This window comes from Haliotis cracherodii, unplaced genomic scaffold (genome assembly GCF_022045235.1).
Source record: "Haliotis cracherodii isolate W230 unplaced genomic scaffold, xgHalCrac1.p SCAF_1, whole genome shotgun sequence".
Lineage (NCBI taxonomy): Eukaryota > Metazoa > Mollusca > Gastropoda > Lepetellida > Haliotidae > Haliotis > Haliotis cracherodii.
In genome coordinates this window covers 2,546,036-2,563,895 of record NW_027266264.1, presented here as the reverse complement: position 1 = coordinate 2,563,895, position 17,860 = coordinate 2,546,036, and the positions used below count along the sequence as shown (strand labels likewise).

At 38.2% G+C, this 17,860-nt stretch overlaps 1 long non-coding RNA gene across 1 annotated transcript; it reads right to left on the bottom strand.

The window, feature by feature from the left end:
* Window positions 1-13,103: 13,103 nt before the first annotated feature.
* On the bottom strand, window positions 13,104-15,509 carry LOC139458837 (uncharacterized). Its single transcript, XR_011652674.1, has 3 exons — window positions 15,429-15,509; window positions 13,653-13,709; window positions 13,104-13,330 (listed from the first exon to the last, which is right to left on the bottom strand). It is a non-coding gene; the product is annotated as an uncharacterized lncRNA (long non-coding RNA).
* Window positions 15,510-17,860: the final 2,351 nt, after the last annotated feature.

Sequence of the window (17,860 nt, the reverse complement as noted above, 5' to 3'; positions counted from 1 at the left end):
AAGTGAAATTATGGCGCCCTTTGTCAACTATCGCAGACTCTGAACCTGAGATTTGGTAAAACTTTTCGTGAAGCGCATTTTACGCCAGCGATTTCGTCATGTACTTGTAAATGGTAACAAGTGATCAATACCACTAATTATCCACGCAACTGGGATACGATGACATGCATCAACCAAGCCAGCGACCCAGACCACCCTATCCCGTCAGTCGCCTCTTACGACAAGCACAGTTGCCTTTTACGGCAATCATGGGTTGCTGAAGATCTATTCTACCTCGGATCTTCAGCGCTGTGGTATAGCTGACTGCGGCGTAAAACACAACTCACTCACTCATGTGGGGACTAGTGCGCTACCTCCCAGTTTACATCTTCATCTATTGTGTCAAGTTCGCCTACGTCTACTGGACGAGAAGCAAGTCACATGACGTTGACATGCGCATGAACGCGACATTTCGACGTTCACACGTTTTATACGAAACTAAGTTTACTATAGACAGGACGTAAACAATGGCGAATTGCTTCCCCTGCCGAGAATTCCCCGGAGATTCCTTAATGTGAATAAATACAGATTTAATTTAGACACTCACATTTTTGTCAACATTGGAAAAGTGTTTTTGTCTAATGTCCCTGACAGAATATCTTAGCCACAACCAATCCCAGTGACCAAATGGTCAAATCACACAAATAGCTACCGACTCCGACGTTCATGCGTTATGGCCTCGGGGCAATATTTTAATGTGTGTGTGTGTGCGTGCGTGCGTGCGTGCGTGCGTGCGTGCGTGTGTGTGTGTGTGTGTGTGAACGTGTGTGCGTGCGTGTCTGCGTGTGTGTGTGTGTGTGTGTGTGTGTGTGTGTTAAAGTTAAAGACAGTACTTTCTTAGGTGGTAATAACTTGTAACAGACTTGTGTGTCAGGCATTTGGAAAAAGCCAGGGCATGTTTTGTTCATAAATATTTTTGTCTTGTCAAAACAAATGAATACAAATGAATTATGACTGTAATAGCTTAAATATCTAAATTTTGCAATAACGTTATGGCTGCAAATGAATTGTGTGTTGGCAAAATACTGTATTACTCTATATTATATATCTCCATTTTGTGTATATATTTGCTACCACCAAGCACAGATCTGTACATGTATATACGCTGTACATTATATATCTTATTATTGCCTTGTACCTCTTGTGCCACAGACTGTGGCCTGAGCGTAATAAAGTTGAGTTCAGTCAAACTCCAAGAGACCTCACAAAACATGGAAGTCAATTCTTAAGCCACATTAGCCAAACAACGACCGTTGCACAGAGAAGACAAACAGTCTGCTGTCAAGTAGTATATTCAGTGATGTGATTAAACCACATCCAGATGTCCTTTAGTCATAAGCCCTTTCATGTATGTTTATGTAAATAAGATGAATGACAAATATTCTTGCACGAAAGACCACCCTCGGTTAGCCAGTTGATACCATCATTCTATTATCATATATGTGGAAGGAAAATAAAATTCAATGGATAACCGAGGATAAAATATATGGATGAATTTCGAAACAAAACGATTGAAATTTCATTTTAATTTTGAATATAATCATTCGTATAACACACCAAAACATTTATTTTATGTAAATATACAATGTTTTATTCCGATTGTGTATCAGTATTAAGATAATCATGCCATATATTGGTGAAGGTGGTATTAACTGTATACGTTTCATATACAGACCAAACAACTTGTATATCTTAGTTATTAGGAAAACACTTTTAACAGTTTGTCACGATCCCTTACTTGTATAACGAGACTTGGGCAGGTGCGTGTCGATTTCACTTGCAGATATGTCAATTTCGTCCCGCGATATCACGATAGTCGTTTCGCCGTGACAGCTGTATGACGCGCATCTCAGCTGATATCTTCTATATTCTGGGGTCCTATTTGATGACAATAATATCAAATCTACCGTATGATAAACGACGGTTGTGTGATGAGAATCTTGGACATTGCACGTGGTTGGGACGGCTATGTGATCTGTCAATCAGCTGATCGTGTCACACGCAGACCGGTAGACACAACTAGTACAACTATAACAGTGTTTGCCATGACCAAGCTGAAGGGAAAGCCCGTCAGCCTGTAAATGTAGACCGACTGTATGTCCCGGGACTGGCTTCGGAACTCAGGAAATCAGAGAGCGTCCTCCTCTAAATAAACGTCAACGGTTCCGTCAAAAGACGCCGCTTCGTGGAGATGAACTCCGTGACTAGGTTCGCGGGCCATCAATTGTCCGGGGTCTTCCCTGGGGATTTCACCGTTATGACAATTAGAGTGGCGGTTCAGAGGCTTGACTTATTCTAGAGGATATACTAATATAATGGAGGATATTTCACGAGACACGTGGAATATCCTATTTATTATATACTTTTTGTGTAGTTTTATACCGGAAATTTCTTTTTTTCATTACAAATGTAAAACCTTGAAACGTAAATTCTCCCTACCTAACACATAATGGAGGATATTTCACGAGACACGTGGAATATCCTATTTATTATATACTTTTTGTGTAGTTTTATACCGGAAATTTCTTTTTTTCATTACAAATGTAAAACCTTGAAACGTAAATTCTCCCTACCTAACACACAGGGACGTTTCACCACCCGTTGTATTTGAGACTTCAAATGTAGTTCCGAGTTTGCTAAATCTTAGACAATATAAACAAAAGTCTAAAAAAATATTTAGGGTTGCGAAAAATCTTAACCATACATTTGGATGTGATTATATACAAAATAAAATAAATAAATATTCTTCAAAGCTACAAGACCGCTATTGGAAGTAAAGGAATATACTATGGTCAAGTAGCAAAAATGGCGCTTTACGAAACGAAGAGTCTCGATTGACGAGTTAAATGAGAAATTTACAGCTTATAACTTAACATTTTCAAGAGAATGACAAATGGCAAGAAGCGATCATCACTCCATAAATGACCATCTGTCATTATTTTGCCTTGTCAATGTGGAACTATCGTAAAACGGATGTCAGTAGTCAACCCTGAAACGTATTTAACAAAGAAAAAGATTTAATAGATATTTCTGAATTGCACATGCCACACAGTCAAGACTGAAATATACGAACAGTCAGCTCCGCGTTCCTATTCACTGATTTGTCTATACTGGTGATTCTGTATTTTGTTCGATAATCATTTATTTCAAATTGAAGCCGATTTCCTTATGTTTGCTTTTGATTATATGGTATCACCTATCTTGTTATATGGTTCAGAAATATGGGGATACGAAAAATTACAAAAGATTGAGCGTGTTCATTTAATTTTTAAAACATTTGCTACTGGATTCAGAGCATCAACTCCAAATGATATGGTTCATGGGGAATTACCTGGCAGGAAACCCATACACATAACTATCTCAAAACGTGGAATTAAATTCTGCCATAACATCGCAACACTTACGTGTGATAAGAAACTTTCACAAATAATTTATCATTTTGTTGAACGTAATACCTGACTAGAATGGATTAAAACTATATTAAATAACTATGGTCTAACACAGATATTCTACAACCATGTTACCTGTAATAACACATGGCTGGTTGCTAAGGTAGGTGAGGTACTACAGGATCAATTCCTACAAGAATGGAGATGCAACATGGCATTGCGCAGTAAAGGCTACATTTATCAGTATTTGACAGAAAAGCCAAAATGTGAAAGATACGTTTACATGACATTTTTTTTAGTATATCCCAATCTTTAAATTCAGAACATGCAACAATGATTTGACAACTGAAACCGGTCGTTGGAACAAAGTAAATAAAGAAGACCGGGCATGTGAACTGTGCCAGGCTCTGTTAAAACATAGACTTGTATACTTACCAATACCAGAATAACTAGTCTAATTTGTAAACATTTAAGAGGTCGTTGTCCAGTAAAAACGCTTGAGATCTTAAGAACCTACGAAAACATAAAACAGAAAACATATAATACATTCATGCATAACATACCGTCATCTTATCACACATTAATACTTTATGTGTACATACTTTTTAATTTGTACTCTTTTGTACGAGTGGTCTTAGGCGCCTTGATTCGCTGTGCAGAGTTGCGTCCCTCGGGTACGCCAGAAACCTATTATTGTGGTTTCGAATCCCGGTTCGCCCAGATTATGTTTCTAGGTTTGTCAGCACCATACCCGTGCTCGCGGGTTTCACTGAAGTGGTAAACACCTAAGACCTGCATCACTTCGGGCTTTCCTCGCACAATAGGTGACACGCCGTGATATAACTGGAATAATGTTAAAAGTGGCGTTAAACACAACTCACTCACTCAGTCACTCACTAAACTACTCATTGAGCATCGTCCCTTTGTGGTGACCTGCTGACAGGCCCATATTATATAAACACAATAATTTCTCTTCATTTCTTTGTATTTAAGTGTAACCATAAACATGGCCACCAAACGTTAAGAATAACGAACAGGGCGTGGACATTACTGTGATTCTTACAATGCTATTTATACAATGCTATTTATACATTATTATTTATACAATGCTATTTATGCATCATTATTTATACAATGGTATTTATGCATCATATTCATACAACGTTATTTAAACAATGGTATTTATGCATCATATTTGTACAACGTTATTTAAACAATGGTATTTATGCATCATTATTTATACATAATTAATCATAATATGGATCTTATCTAACATAGTTTCTACATAGTTTATACCATTAAAGCTCAGTCTCAGAAATTCTGATAACATTAGTGTTCTCCTCACAAGACTAAGATATTTTTGTGAATCTATTTATCAATCGACTCGTGAAGAACGTATAGACGTCATATTGTGACGCTTATGAACGTCGGTTTCGCGGTCATGTGACCGGCCTCTCTTTCAATGGAAAATCCGTATATCGTGTTAACTTCAAATTAAAAATATATAACCGTATGAACGACACAATTTGACTTTCATACATTTTTTCAGGAAAGTATTCTTGAAATGACGTAAACTTCTGACGGACTACTTCTTCACTCCAGCGGAAACCCCTAGGATTTCCCCAGCACGAATGCACACAGAAAACGTTGTGTTTGATCATTTAGTCTCTTAAACTCCTGAGCGTTTTAGCATACATTGAGAGAGGGCAGAGACTTTGACTGCAAGATCGTTACAAAATATCCTCCCTAAGACTTATCCAAGTGAACAAAATGAAGAAATGCACATCCAAACTATCGTAGTACCGACTCGATCGGTGTCAACAGTAGCAGTCTATAGCGCTGATTCTATAAATTGACTTTAGTATCTATTTAACACATTATAATAGTCACTTTTCCATGATGCACCAAGAGATCAATGATGCCTCACACTTTTAATCGACACAAGTTCATGAACAACTTGGGAAATCTCTCCCGTCACGTTTATCGTATCGGCCATTTTGACGTCTTGTACTTGATGTAAATGTATTACGACGCGCCAACCCCTCCGTTGTCTCGTAGTAGAGCGTCTGCCTTGAGAGCGGAATGTCGGGGGTTCGAATCCCGGCCGCGTCATACCAAAACACGATATTGATATACCCTGCTCGTCTAATAATGATATTATTTGATTATACTTCTTGTAAACAAACTACAAAAGATGTGACCGTAGAACAAAGTGAGCAAACATATGCTCATGTCACCTCTCCATTTGAGTAAGTACTTCATTCAGCGATACCGCAGGTTGTTGTTTGGCTGTCAGTGTAAACATGAAGTCACACGTATTAAATGAAATTGTGTATAGATCTAGTCGTACATCCTTCGAGGTAAAAAATAGTGATAAAAAGTTCCGACGTTCATACAAATTGGCTCCCACTTATGCTTACATCGGATATAACGCTGTATATGGTTATGTCGGATTTAACTCTCTATAGACATACATCGGATATAACGCTGTATACGGTAATGTCGGATTTAACTCTCTATAGACATGTATCGGATTTAACTATCCGTACACATCTTATTTATCTCTGTACAAACCTACATCAGATTTATCTCTGCATATACTTATATCGGATTTATCTTTGTATATTCTTACATCGGATTTATCTCTGTTCGTACTTGTATCGGATTTATCTCTGTATATACTTACATCAGATTTATCTCTGTAGGTAGTAACATCAGATTTATCTCTGTTCGTACTTGCATCGGATTTATCTCTGTATATACTTACATCAGATTAATCTCTGTCTGTACTTGTATCGGATTTATCTCTGTGTATACTTATATCGGATTTGTCTCTGTGTATACTTATATCGGATTTATCTCAGTGTATACTTGCATCGGATTTATCTCTGTCCGTACTTTTATCGGGTTTATCTCTGTATATACGAGTATACTTACATCAGATTTATTTCTGTATGTACTTACATCGGATTTATCTCTGTATATACTTACATCAGATTTATCTCTGTATATACTTGTATCGGATTTATCTCTGTATATACTTACATTAGATTTATCTCTATATATACTTACATCGCATATATCTCTGTATATACTTACATCGGATTTATCTCTGTATATACTTATATCGGATTTATCTCTGTATATACTTACATCGGATTTATCTCTGTATATACTTACATCAGATTTATCTCTGTATATACTTGTATCGGATTTATCTCTGTATATACTTACATTAGATTTATCTCTGTATATACTTACATCGCATATATCTCTGTATATACTTATATCGGATTTATCTCTGTATATACTTATATCGGATTTATCTTTGTATATACTTACATCGGATTTATCTCCGCATATACTTATATCAGATTTATCTCTGTATATACTTATATCGGATTTATCTCTGTATATACTTACATCGCATATATCTCTGTATATACTTACATCGGATTTATCTCTGTATATACTTGTATCGGATTTATCTCTGTATATACTTACATTAGATTTATCTCTGTATATACTTACATCGGATTTATCTCTGTATATACTTATATCGGATTTATCTTTGTATATACTTACATCGGATTTATCTCCGCATATACTTATATCAGATTTATCTCTGTATATACTTATATCGGATTTATCTCTGTATATACTTATATCGGATTTATCTCCGCATATACTTACTTTGGATTTATCTCTGTATATACATACATCAGATTTATCTCTGTCCGTACTTGTATCGGATTCATCTCTGTATATACTTATATCGGATTTATCTCTGTATATGCTTACATCAGATTTATCTCTGAATATACTTATATCGGATTTATCTCTGTATATACTTACATAGGATTTATCTCTGTATATACTCCTATCGCAAACGATCACTATCGACCTGGCAGTCAAATTAAAATCAAATTAAAATCGTATTATGAAAATGAGATACGAAACATTTATCCACCCAAGACGGAGTTCTTGTTTTCTGAAATTCCCAATGTTACATGTTTTGCAAAAGCTTGTCTCCAGCCAAATTCCTATGTCAGGCAGACAGGTATTGGATATATTCAAAGTGACTTGTCAGGGAGAAAAACACACATAAGCAAAACCTTGTCAACAAGCTGCAGGAATTAGTGACCGAACACCGCGACAATGGAACGCGAGATGTCGTGTGGTAATGACATCCGGGCTGCTGATTTCAAACAACATCCCGTCCTCTTCTTAAATCTCCAGACCCCGGACTCTCTAGTAGGTAGGAGTTAACTTTATTTGAATTTCCCAATATAATTTGAAAAAATATGACTTTTTGTCTTGAAAGCCGGAAAATCTAATAAGACTTCCTTGGCAAGCTGAGGATATGGGAAAAAGTGAGATGTTTGTAAGCGAGTCGTCCCCTGAGCTCTATCACTCACTGGCCACCGTGTACAAAGATCGGACGCCACGGCCCAATTTTCCCCATCGTCTTATTTACCGATTGTGACATAGCGTTGTTCTACATAGCTGCTTTGTTTACGCCTTCGTTTCCCACAACAATAGCAGATGAAATTAGATTTCTTCAGCAGCGTTCCTCACGCCGGTGCCACCGCCGACATATAGCCATCGATCACCCTAGCCTGATAGCCCCTCTGTGATTTCTAAACAGTTTATAAATTCTGGACAATCTAATTGACGGTCGTGTAAGGGCGCGATGCCGTAATGAAACCCTAATTAATGGGGTACTGAAGGTGGAAAAACTTAATAAACTTTCCCGAATAATCCAATTAACATTGGTTAATATTTCACCACCGTCCCTCACGCGCGAAATGGCGCGAAACTTTGATCGAGTTTGATATAGTGATTTGTGCAAGTTGGCCGTGGCCCGGCACCTCGACTGCGCGGAGCGTCGACCGTTGCCTTAATGAGAAATAACACCCCTGCCGAGGCGACGCACTCATATCCCTCCGCTCGACATATTCTCTACCTTCTATAAAACACTTCTCCAATTTTTACGCATGTTTCAGCCGTGCATGAAAACGGAACATGGATGCGAAAATTACTCGACTTTGCTCAGCACCTTGCGCCGGAACGTTTTTTTGTACGGGTCTTATTTTTTGTTGTTCGCCTCCCGTTATTGGAAGTCTCTGATAGCGGGTCAAGTCTGAGGTCAAATAGATTGAATATCTTACGGCGACTATCCATCATCTATGCGCATTATACGATTATCCCGTGCAGCGTTTTCATCCAGAATAATTATCAGACATAACGGAATTGGCAATAATCGTTGGAGGTCGTGTTACGTGTGCTTTTTACAAGTATGTCCTCTTTTTCTGTCCTTAATGCAATAAGACTGTCTGTCGACAAAATTATATCTTTGAAATTTGAATATTCTTCAAATCATGTGTTTCTTTAATTTGATTGTCTCAATTCTGTTCAGGGCGGAGAAATTTCTAATGAAAATAGGCAATCTTTTTTTGTAATTGTAACGCTGGAGCGACTTCTGAACAGGATTGGTAGGGACTGTGTACACTCGGGTTCCAGACTCTGCTTGTACGTGCCACTCGGTGATGGGACTGAAGATTGGATGTCAGGATCACGTGACGATACTGGCGGGGATCCTTGAGTGGCACCTGATTAGCGTGAGAAGGTGAGGCGTGCTATAACGGGCTTGTAGAGATGGAAGGCAGGATACACATGTAATACAGCCAATGTATTAATATATAATGTGTCCAATTGAATGCATTATGTGAACGTATTGCGATGCATACATATCATCATCATCATCATCATCATCATCATCATCATCAAATATCCTACAAAAGCTTAAAAGGTTGGAAACGTGTGGTTTGACAGTGGGTAAGTTATGGATACATCGAGAGTTGCCCTGATGCACCCTAATTAGCCTGGCGAATTATTATTATCATTATTATAATTATTATTATAATTATTATTATTATTATTTAAAAAAATGCAGCAAAGAGGGTTTTGGTGATCCTGGCACAGTCAGGCTGGTTAGGCTCATCATCAGTTCAGGGCCCTTGCCCCCTCCACACGCATCACAGACAGCGAATGGGACTTCTCCAAGGGAGCGGTGCCTAGTCAAACCCACCCAGAACTTTTCGGAGAGTGTGAAGACTTCCCAACACTGCAGCCTGCTGCATTACCCAGATTGCCAGAAGGGCTGTATTCCTGGTAGCAAACCCGGGAACTCTCCCAGTGTCAGTCAACAGATTGGGAGGTACCAAACCTAAGACACCAAGAACAATTCGGATTCGGACAACTTGGTACTTGGGATGCAAGCGTTACATTTCGAAAGCGAGGTCTGCATATTTGCCATGTTTTCCCTGAACCTTGTCAATCACATTAGTGTCAAAAGGGACAGAAGATTCAATGCCCTCCACATATTCTGGGTCGTACCATGGGTGGACCTCTGTGTCAAAACCACAGGCATGGCGAAGACGGTAATAAAATGATCGAGCCACTCCATCATGTCGCTTAAGATACTGTGTTTGTGCCAAAGCTTGGCATCCACTGACTATGTGTTCGACAGTCTCATTAAATTCATTGCATATTCATATTTCCATACTGATGCAAAATCACACATTGACGGTTTCGAGTGAGAAGTGACTGGTCTTGAGCAGCAAACGAAAATCCTTCTGTTTCACTATGCAGGCCAGCCGACTTCGTCCAAACGAAGGACTCTGCAGGGTTGCTGATCCTCCGAACACACTGCACTCTCCTTGGAAAATTGGCACTTCGCTTAGTTGACGCTAATTTCTGTACCGTCCAGCAGTACAGAACCACCAGCAAAATGAGCATTGAGATTATGTCCCACATCCTTGGCTCGTTGAAGTAAACTGTGGAATGCCTTGTTTTCATCAGTCTTGACATGCTTCACAAGAGTATCATCAGACAAATAAATGTGTGCAAAAGTGCACAAAACAATTCTATGACGAAGACCCTCCACTTTAATCAAACCACGTCCTCCCATAATGATTGGTAAATATAAGCGATTGAGGGAAGAGCGGGGGTGGTGGGATCTACTATCTGACATGATTCTTCGTGTGAAGGTGTCAGTACCCTGAATTTCTTGTTTCGTCCAATCAACAACACCAACATATTATAAGCATTGAAGACAGTAAGTTGAAAGCGCAGAGAGTTTTTATCTTTGTGAAAACCAATCATGGGAAAGTCGGAGGAATTCAGTCATGAGTGAGTGAGTTTGGTTTAACGCCGCTCTGAACATTATTCCAGAAACGGCGTGTCAGCTTGATGTGATAGGGGATGCAGATGTGATGCAGGTCTCAAACGTTTACCACGTCAGTGAAACCCACGTGCATGGGTCTGGTGCCGACAAACCCAGAAACAACTAGGGCAAATGTAGGATTCACATCCATAGGAAGGAAACAAGCAGGGCAAATGTAGGATTCACATCCATAGGAAGAAAACAAGCAGGTCAAATGTAGGATTCACATCCATATGAAGGAAACAAGCAGGGCAAATGTAGGATTCACATCCATAGGAAGGAAACAAGCAGGGCAAATGTAGGATTCACATCCATATGAAGGAAACAAGCAGGTCAAATGTAGGATTCACATCCATAGGAAGGAAACAAGCAGGGCAAATGTAGGATTCACATCCATATGAAGGAAACAAGCAGGTCAAATGTAGGATTCACATCCATATGAAGGAAACAAGCAGGGCAAATGTAGGATTCACATCCATAGGAAGGAAACAAGCAGGTCAAATGTAGGATTCACATCCATAGGAAGGAAACAAGCAGGTCAAATGTAGGATTCACATCCATATGAAGGAAACAAGCAGGGCAAATGTAGGATTCACATCCATAGGAAGAAAACAAGCAGGTCAAATGTAGGATTCACATCCATAGGAAGGAAACACAATATATTGAAGAAACTGCTTTCCAAGAGAAAGTAATTTTGATATGATGGTCGAAAACCTGGCTCTACCATACATTTTGGATATACTATTCATACATCAACCAATGAGAATACATTTTTGAGAACAGTCTTCGCGTAAATGTTTGCACAACAATAAATAAAAAAGACAAAAACAGAAGTATTTCATTCTCATTGTTTTTGTATGGCCAGAATAATGTATGTATTTTTTTCCTTCAGATAAAAAAAATCCCACCTTAATTTGTTGTATACATGATACAACAATGTAGACATATGCTTGACATGTGTAGGGCTGTCAGAAACATGACTGGGAAATAACCATAGTTAATCAAACAACACTACAGGAAGGGAACAACCTTTTTGATCAAACTTTGAACGGACTGTCGTAAAAAATGTTTTTTGAGACAATACCTAAAAAGCTGCGTATGAATCAGACACGGTGGGCTGGGAACGGGTACGCCACAGTAAGATTAATGACGACGTTGTTGTTGCTACGTCACGAAGGCCAGAAGTGTCATAACCTGAACTAGAAAACCAGTGGGTGATAGCAAGAGCAATTACTATCGAGGTACGATGACACGCAATCAATCAAACCACCCATCCTTTCATGATGTCAGTCTACTTTTATGACAAGCACGAGTTACAGGCAGACAAAGGTTTCTGGAGACCTTGACTCGCTTTAAACGGTATTTAAAAATATACTTTCTTTCAATATCAACACATTAGCTGTAGTACAAAGCAAACAGAAGCTGCATACTCCAGGCATTTCAGTATTTACATTAAATATGGATAAATAGGATGTGATTTGAATAGAATAGGTATGAGTGAGTGAGTGAGTATTTTTTTTATGCTGCTTTAAGCAATATTCCAGCAATATCACGGCGGGGGACACCAGAAATGGGCTTCACACATTGTACCCATGTCAGTAATCGAACCCGGGTTTTCGGCGTGACAAGCGAACGCTTTAACCACTAGCCCAGCAAACAATTCTACGTTGTGACAACGTTGTGACAACGTTGACTTTTCGTTGCTACAACGTTGTGATGTAACGTTGTCACAACGTCAATCTGTAGACTCCCAGAATGGTTGCTACAACGTTGTGCGTATACCAAAATACAACCAAATCAAGACGTTGTCACAACATCCATTTTTTACGTTGCTACAACGTTGTGATGTAACGTTGTCACAACGTCAATCTGTAGACTCCCAGAATGGTTGCTACAACGTTGTGCGTATACCAAAATACAACCAAATCAAGACGTTGTCACAACATCCATTTTTTACGTTGCTACAACGTTCATCCCAAACGTCGCGACAACGTAGGTATCGCATACATATGGCGACACTACAGACTTTGCAGCACGTTGTTGCAATGTCCGTGTCTTATTCCTCAATACCTCCCAGGCAGCCTGAAATGTTTGTACCAATCTAGTTAAGACATCAGGTACCAAGCAATACATTCTGCAAACTGAATTCACTTTAACCATATCCGTGAAACAGCAAGTCAATGAAATGCACTCTTTTGGCAGAGTTTGAAATACGGCCAAGATAAAAATCTAAATGTTTTAAATTACATGATTGTACAATTTGGTTATATATTTATTTTCCCAAACAGTTTTCAAGGCTATGTGCAAATTGTTCACAAATGTTTCAACACAATTAAAAGATATTTGATTTCCCCACGAATTTGCAAATTAAAAAACCATCAAACAATAAGCCCTGCACAAATTGAAACATTTAAATTTTCTTGGCCTTACCCCATACATTCAGCATTTAGAGCAACACTGTGACAAACAGAATAGTCTATGCATCTGATGTCCTAAGATCCATTTCCCAGCAACGAAATGACAATAGAATTCTGGTTGAGGTGACCTTTATTTATTTATTAAATGACAAGTCAGAACTTGGGATGAGTGGCTGAGGAGCCTTTTCAGTCCTCAAATGAAAAGTCACAGGGATGATCTTCAACTGTATCCATAGTCTCTCCTTAAGCCTTGGTAACTGAATAAAAAATGACACAAATGTTATAAAATGGCAAGGCAAGGGACATATTTCTGACATAACAAAATAATGGTTGCATTCCCCAAATAATATTTTGATGTCTGATGTCAGTCTTTAAACAGTTAAAAACTGCTGAAAGTGCGAAGGCGCTGACAGTAATAACATGATGCTCTTGGATCATACATAAGCAGAAAAGCTTTTAGCACTGAATCATTGGTGTAACTTTATACCCCCGCCCTTTAGACTTTTGGTATAATTAAATAAGAATCATCTAAATTTTAATTCTTGAAGATGTTTGTATATATTATTGCATCATACATACCTTTCTGTCAGTGATGTACTTTAAACAAATATGCTCCCACAATACTGTTTTCTCCACCTAAAAGAAAAACAGAAACCACAAAGTATAAATAAACCAGTACTGTATAGATAAATCACATTTACTTAGAGTATGATGTAACTAGTGGTAGTATTGGCAAATAGTTTTATCAGTCAACAGATCAACTGTAGTTATTCAAACCAGTCACTTTACCTCTCTGCTGTACATCACAAACTAGTGATTCAAGTGAATATGTTGGCCAAGTTTCTAAAACCTTATTTGAAAAATATATACATAAATGAAAAATATATATTGCCAAATAAAATAAATAGTTCCCATATTTGAAGCATGAATGTTGAATATGAATTATGAATAGAAGTGTTAACACTTTGGGGTATTTATCCTAATTAAAATTGTGATTATTTTTTTTAATACTAACCTTAATATTTTCCATATTAATATGCCAGGATAATTATATAGAATCTATGTTGTAATATTTACAAAGATAGATCTAGAAAACATGGGAAAATTAACAAAATGCAATAGCTTATACAATACCAGACGAAGTTGAAACAGCTCAGTAAATATTTATTTAAATTTATTTGTTACTACGTCTATTATAATACATAATACAGTTTAATATCGTTATATATAATTCTGTAGACCTAGTATGGTAGCCTATACGTAGCAGCATATGGAGATCGAAAACCGAACGAATAGGGTTGCTATCAATTCCTTTGTATTTTTCATTGGTGCACATTGGCTACACCTATCTCACCTTAATAATCAACAAACGATGACCAACTCACTGACAATATATGGTGATATTTAACTTTTAACTATCGACTAGCTTATCATCACCAATATGACAATACCGCAAACACCCCGTTATAGCGCGCGACGAGAGACTCGTTTTACTATTGCTCGTTTTCATTAGAAGGGAGTCGGACATATATCTAGTTATCGGAAAATGATGAATTGATTCTTTTTTTGCAAATAATAAAATTACACCATGATAAGAGCCTTGCTAAAATAAAATGTATAGTCAGCACCAACAACCTGATGGTCCACATTTAGGCTACTTCAGTCTGTGCTAATTAGGCCTTTTCGGAAACAACAAGTATGTTTCTATCTCTTCCCGAAAATACAACTTTTCATAACATCATTGAGCGCATTAAGACTAAGGCTATAACTAGTAGCCTACAGAGAGTCGATCTGAAAATACTTCCATTGTTTTGATTCCCTCTCTTCGCTGTATAAGAGAAATCTACTAAACCTTTCCCATGTCCTGAATGAGCCACATTGTTTCACAAAAATCAAAGTCCGAGGGATTAGTACAAGTAAACTTTGAATGGTAATGATTTCCGAAATAACACGGAAGAAATGGCGATAACTGTCAGTGGTCAGTAGGCGATGCATACGTTAGGCCTATTTACAGACCTACACGTTTACGATCGAAACCCGAACATAATATGACGGCCACAAAACGCCGCCAGACTGAATTCTGGTCAAACATATCTACTGCTTGCCCTTGGTAATTACCCTTGGTATCCATAAAATAATAATATGGGAAAATGTCTTGGGCCTCCTTCGCCTCTATATACATTATGTTCTGTGTATCAAATATTAATATCGTCACTGACGCTCAGTGAAAGTGACCGGCAAACTTCATTCTAAACCCTGCCACTGCTGAATAATACGATACATTTAATCATTTGACGATCTGCCTGTACAGAAACATATCAACAAGCGGAGGCTGCTTCTCAAAAATTAACTTACCTCATCCGAATTCACAGATCATCTGTCCAGTTCCAGTTGCTGCACAATCTCTTGGTTGTAGACTTCTTAGTGAGCTTGAACTAAGATGGCTGGTGACAACAATTCTTCCGCGACAATGTGACGTCATTCTGACGTCACTTCACGAGGCAACAGGCTGAACTTTTCCGCAGTCGCTCTCACGCCGCAAAAAATGGGCGCAATTGTTTTTAACTGTAATATTGCTTGTGACAACATTTAGTAGACAGATAACTTCGTTATAGATATATATCTTTAAAAAGAATAAAACTAAGAGATGGTAGGTCTACAAGTGGTTTCCTAAACATCATTTACAAAAAGTGTTGTAATGTCCAAAGCACAACGTTATCACAACGTTAATTTGCAACGTTGTTGTTACGTTGTGGAATAACGTTGTCATAGAGATACGCAATTACGTTCTGGAAATTTTAGTATTAAGAGATGAAAATTTAAATGCCGAATATATAGAAAGGTAATGCATTACTGCCTTGGTATTCTGACAAATTCATGTTGATTTTGATAAAGGAGTTCTATTCCTTTATGACTATCGAGAAGCAAACTCTATAACGTTTCACCGACGTTTCAGAAACGTAGCTACATAACGTTGTGTGATGTCCAATGCACAACGTTTTCACAACGTGAATGTGCAACGTTGTTATAACGTTGTGAAATAACGTTGCACGTTGACGTTATAACAACGTTGTGACAACGTAATATCACGACGTTACCAATCCACAACCTTTCCACAACGTTGTGACAACGTCGTGTGTTAGCTGGGAGGCTACCCGACCGCCCCTCAAAACATCCGGATACTCTCATTGCTCAATGTGAGGATTTCAACATTTGAGAGTCTATGGAAAGGTGTGGGGGCTACAACATTTGTGATCCCATGGAAAAGTGTGGCAGTTACTTTATACATGTATGTGAGTCTTTTACTTCACTTTTAACATTGCTCCCTTACGTATCTTATTTCATCGTAACAAAAGTTAACATTTATTCATATTAATTTAAAGCTTATTAAGCTCACCAAATATCTGTAATTTGCTTCACAATACGCACATTAGAATTTCATCTTGAGTTTTCGCCTGTATTCACCCGATAGTCGCCTAGAAACAAAGACCGCCCCGACAGCTCCGCGCATCACGTGACCACAACGCTGAGCGTGGTGTTGTGCGAGGAAGTTGTTTTGCTCCTTGCGCATTGTGTAAGCTTTGACAGAAACACTTGATTGTGTACACGAAACAACTCAAAACTCCGACACTCTTGTCCAGGCCTAAAACAGCTTTATTGTCTGTAATTATCGGACAAAGAGCTTTGATCGAGCAATTACCAGCTCTCTCGGTACGGACAACGTTTCTCAGAGTCACTAATGAAGTTTGAGTGTGACAGAAAGGTATCTATGAAGTTTTAAAACAAACCCCTTCAACACGCATGCTTCGACAAGATGCACTTGACCAATGCCATGGATAAGTAGCCATTGTTCCGCATGCCAACTTGTAATCACAAGAGTCAATTAACGGCTTAATTAATAATTTGTAAATAAAATTATAACATGTCACTTAAACGTCAATCTTCCTCCTTGCGACCGGAAAGCCATTAACCTTGAAACGATCGATAACCTTCACTCTCCGTAGTCATCTGGAACAAAACCTGAGTTTAGTAGCATCAGAACTGTAAAGCATCAAGTTGATGTTGGATAACACTGAACACAGGAATGATATTTACTTTCCGCAAGAAGTGTCCTCAGTTGATTCTAGCACAAGGACACACTACATCCGGAATTACACGAACTTGATCTCTTGTACATCAGATGAAGACCCCTTGGTCAAACAAAACAAGTCTGCACTAGATGACGTTTGATTACGGCTAAGGATGATCCATCAAACTGTCCTGGCGCACATCTTACCGTGCATATCTTTCACTGCTAAAACGACCAGTGCCAAAATAGGAATTCCAATTACTCGGGGAGTAGGAAAGACCAAAACGTCCCATGACGTTAGTTGAACTTGGAATCATCGTATTTTGGCTTTTGTCAGGTGCCCCTTCCAAAAAATATATTGTATTGATACGACTTTGGTAGGTACCAAAACCATCTTAGTCAAGCACTGTCACATGCACTAAATCATCTTAGTACACACACTGTCACCCGAACTAAATCATCTTAGTACACCCACTGTCACACGAACTAAATCATCTTAATACACACACTGTCATACGAACTAAATCATCTTAATACACACACTGTCACACGAACTAAATCATCTTAGTACACCCACTGTCACACGAACTAAATCATCTTAATACACACACTGTCATACGAACTAAATCATCTTAATACACACACTGTCACACGAACTAAATCATCTTAGTACACACACTGTCACACGAACTAAATCATCTTAGTACACTCACTTTTA